This window comes from Cavia porcellus, unplaced genomic scaffold (assembly GCF_034190915.1).
Source record: "Cavia porcellus strain 051 isolate PalLab524CR breed Dunkin Hartley unplaced genomic scaffold, mCavPor4.1 scaffold_3, whole genome shotgun sequence".
In the NCBI taxonomy this organism is placed as follows: domain Eukaryota; kingdom Metazoa; phylum Chordata; class Mammalia; order Rodentia; family Caviidae; genus Cavia; species Cavia porcellus.
The window spans coordinates 119,560,296-119,564,895 of NW_026947486.1; the positions used below are offsets into that span (position 1 = coordinate 119,560,296).

Here is a 4,600-nt window from a genome sequence, read left to right on the forward strand (position 1 = left end):
GTTACACATTGCAGTGCTGCATTAAGAGCTATCCAGATAAAAGCAAAGTCACCAGGCTGGAGTTTCCTTTGAGCATTTCTTTGTTCTGAATACTGTAATGTACATCCTACATACAACTCCTAATTTAGCAATCAGTTCAAATAACGACCTAGGAACAGAATTCGCTTGTTAAATGAAGAGTGTCTTATCGTCTTCCCAGCTAGTGTGTAAGCTCCTGCTGTTACCAATCCTTTTCAGAGGGCTTCGCTTGCTGTGAGCTTTTCACAAACCTAGTATGTGTCCCTAAGCAGAGGACAGGTCGGAATAGATGTCCAGTGATGAATGTTTACTCGGTAAGAGTGATGCTAGTCTGCCTCTAAGGGGATATGTAAATTGAGCAGCCCATACCTGCACTGTCACAAATCACCCTTCGGCTCCCTCGCACATCCAACAGCACCTTTCCCCTGAGGCTTGTTCTTAGTCCTGTAATGTGCTTCAACACGTAGATTTTGAATGTGGAGTAGTTTTCAAAGCGCACGTGAAGAATGTCGTAATAACATAGAGGGTGGTACTACATTCACAGCGCTTTAGATTTCATTTTAACGATAATCATAAGCATTCTCTTAGATCCCAGACTAGTCACACAGTCGGTCCTGTAGTTTCAACACTCGGGGAGGCCGAGGCAGGAGAGGGCTGAACTTTGAGCCCAACCTGGTCAATCAGGGATTCAGAGCCTGTCTCAAAATTGAAACAAAATTCAAAAGGGCTGGAGACCTAGCTCAGTGTCAGGGCCTGGGTTCAATTCACGCACACACACACTTACACTTTAGTGTGAGTGTGAATGAAGGAAAGGTCCACTGTTTTTCTCATTTTCTATCTTCCTTCTGAAATTTTTGAAGTGGACAGAATATTTCAATCGTGTTTCACCAAGTCTTTAAGAAATAGCTGTGATGTCAAAAAGAACAGTTTGTGTGTTTAAGGTCTGACTGATCATTTTCTCATGCCGAAATCTTGTAATCTGGACAACTTCTTTCAGGATAGCAATATCCAATATATTAACTCGTGTTGATTTCCTATTTCTTTTTAATTCTGCTTCATTTTTATCTTTTATTTGTTTGTTTTTAAAACAAAAAAGTAGATGTGATGGAGGATACTATACAATAACTACAAAAGACGGAGAGACTCACTGAACATTTTATGTCAAAATTAATGGCCGAGGCAACCCATTCTGCCATGCCTGGCTTGCCCGCAACCCCTGCATTGAGCTAGAAAGCCCACCCCGGAATCCCATGTGGAGCACACAAGGAAAGAGAGCCCCATGCTTGCACCGAGGAGAACACCATGGTTATGAGAAAGGCTGTTGTGCAAGGCCAACAGGGTGTGACCGGCACTTCATGTGATATGGTCATCACAGCGGACTGCCAGCAGTGTCTCATGCACTAAACAGTGCTGGCCTGTAGCAGCAAGATTTTGGACGTCCTCTCTCACCTTAACAGCCAGTACTGTTCTCTGAACTTCCTCTCACCAAAGACCTTCCAACAGATCCTGGAATATGCATGCATGGCCATGCTGCAAGTCAAGGCTGAGGACCTGGATGACCCGCTGAACACAATCCAGATCCTGGAGATCGAGTACCTGAACGAATAATGCCTGGAGATCCTACAGACCATCCATCCATTCAGGGTCAGATGTCTTACTCGCTTTTTATTGCGGAGAAAAAATAATCCATGTCCAACATTACAGGAGAAAGCCTTTATTTTATCTCACAGTTTGTAGAGGTTTCAGTCTATAGTCACCTAGCCCCAAGACAGATCAGCATGGCAGAGGGGCAAGAGTCCATGTCAGGGCAGGCAGTCAGAGAAGCAGACAGCCTTCCTGTCCTTATTATCCCAACCAGAGCACAAGCCTATTGGCTGGTGTCATTCACACCTAGGCTGGGCCCTCCTGTTATGCATACCCAGAACTATGCTAAACCAAACAATGGGCTAATTTTGCTATCACACACCCTTGGTACATATGCACACATCTTACATCCAGCCACCTCTGAGAAGCCCTACCCATGAGTCTGTGAGATTTTGGGGAACATCTAGACACAAGCCACAATGGAAGACAGTGACGCAGAGGCCACCACGGCCAGTGGTGGAGCCAAGGAAGAAGAGAACCCCAAAGCTCGGTACCTCAAGAATGCCTCCCTCTCAAAGCATTCCAGGGAGAGTGAGTATACTAGTGTGGCTGGACAGACCTCCCTGGGCCCACGGGAAGTGGGCCAGAGCCCTTTAGTCTCTATGCCATCTGGTCTCTCACCTGGGAGTCCCAGAGAGGCTGCAGTGCAGTTTGAGGACCACAGGACACTCTGTCTTGAAGGGAATGCTTCAGCCACCTGTAGGACCTGAGGAGCTGACAATGGCTGGAAGCCTGGCTGAAGTAAAGATAGAGATGATGCAGGTGGGTGAGGTACCTGGGCAGGATAGCCTTGGAGTAGCTGAGGCGAATATCTCAGGATGGCTGGGGGACAAGGCGGAGGAAAGGGGCTCAGGATACCTACTCAAAGAAGCATCATCACCAGTGCTAAGGAGCTGCAGTATGGGCAAGAGGAGAGTGCTGAACAGCTGCCACCCCTAGCTGAGGCTGGCCACCCCTCCCTCCTACACACAGCAGCCCCAAGCACCCCCAGCAGAAAAACATCTGGGCATCTCTCTATGGGCGTTGTTGCCCAACCGCAAGGCTGACACGATATTGGAAGTGCCATTGCCGACGGCCTGTGGCCTGCATGTGCTGCCTGCCCTGGCTGTCTCCGTGGACTTCAGCATCTACGGGGCCTGTTGCCACAGGGCTTCACTCAGAGGGAGCTATTCAGCAAGCCAAGCACATGAAGTTGGAGCGTTTGCTCCTCCGTGAGCAGTACAGGGTGGAGCTTCCTGCAAGGAGGTGGTGGAGCAGCAGAGGGAGCTGCAGAGTGGGATGACATATGGGTGTGAGCTCTGGGAAAAGTGGCTCCTGGGTACTTTGTGACCTAGAATGCACTACTGGCTCATTCGGCAGGTGACAGAGCCTTCGCTGTGACGAGTGCGACAGGCAGTTCTGGGGGACACACAGACAGACCTACCCTGGCAGGGACACGGTTGTCTGATGTCTGCTGTGCGTTAAGTGCTTGCAGGAAAAGTGTGCTCCAGCAGCACATGTGTGAGCACAGCTACCTCTTGCAGTCAGTGCAAAGGCACCTTCCCCAGCCACCTGCCCGAAAACTCCACCTGTGCTCACACACAGGTGACACCCACAGTCGTGTGGCTTCTGTGTCAGTTGCTTTCAGAATGAGAGCACACTCCAAGAGCCACAAATGCCCCTCTGCATGGGGGAATGCTCCAGCCTGGACTGCAAGGGCACAAAAAGGCCACCAGGCTGAGGTGATCCCGCCCACGTGGAGGTTGAAGCCTCACCTCTTACCTGTGCTGTGTGTGAACAGAGGCCTGCGGGGTGGAGCAGAGGCCAGAGCCGGGAAAGATAAGTTAGACTGAGATGCAGTCAAGGGAGGAAGGTGCAAAGAAGAAAGGAAAAAGAAAAGAGAGAGAGAAATAAAGAAACCTGATAGCTACTTAGAGTCTTTCTGAGGCTCCAGATGACCTGGATTCCAGGCCATGGTCCCTTCCCCAGGGGCCCCATCCTGTTTGCATGCTGAGAATTTACCTGATTTCACGGGAGAATGGAATAGTTTTGTTCACTTCCCTGGTGGCCATAGTTCTCCTCCTTCCTCTACGGAGACCCTCCATCTGTGAGCAGAAATGGAGGCAGGGAAGGGGTGAGCGCCACACTGTCTGTGGCCCTTCTCCCACTGCCACTTGAGAAGGCCAGGGAGGGAGGTGCACTGGGCTGCAGATGGTGGCAGGGTCCCTGCTCCATGCTCACAATGGCTGCTCCAGTTTTCTGGCAGCAGCTTGGGAAGGGGCAAGGCTCCCTTTTCACCACTCAGCTCATCATTCGTTTTCCTCTGTGCTGCCCTGTCCAGATGTCCCTCAAGGCCCCTCAGAGCCGCTTAGCTCTTCCGCAGCTCCTTGCTGCCATCTTCCCTTTGGCGACTGTCCTCAGGTCCCAGGAGCTCCCAGCCCTTATGGGTCTGGGCAATATCCCCGTCTTCCTCTGGTTTCTCACAAGAACGCTTAACCAATCCAGAGCCCATTGCCCCACTCAGCTTTCTGAGAACACAGAACCAAATATCTGGAGCATCCCCATGGGTCAGGCCTCATCATGAGCAAGATTGCTACTGAGGGCTGGGGATTCAGATCAGCGGTGTAAGCACCTGCCTGGCAAGTGCGAGGTTGTGAGTTCCATCCCCAGCACCAAGAGAGAGAGAGAGAGAGAGAGAGAGAGAGAGAGAGAGAGAGAGATTCCTGCTGAACTGTTTTTGTTTCCAAAATGGAAAACATAAAAGCTAAATAACAAGGGCTCATCCCTACAACCCTGCCTCAGTCACCAGGGGAGGAAACCCATGCAAGGGCTCATGCCCAAGGGAAAGATGTGGATGTCCCTCTGCAGATGTGCCCCACACCCAGAAGAGGGAATAGACTCCCCAGCCAGGGTGGGGGAGCTGTCCAGGGGAGGAAGTGCTTATCACACTGGGGGCCTT

At 50.7% G+C, this 4,600-nt stretch overlaps 1 pseudogene; it reads left to right on the forward strand.

Moving 5' to 3' along the window:
• Positions 1-1,320: 1,320 nt before the first annotated feature.
• On the forward strand, positions 1,321-3,109 carry LOC100726057 (zinc finger and BTB domain-containing protein 16-like; annotated as a pseudogene).
• The last annotated feature ends 1,491 nt before the right edge of the window (positions 3,110-4,600 follow it).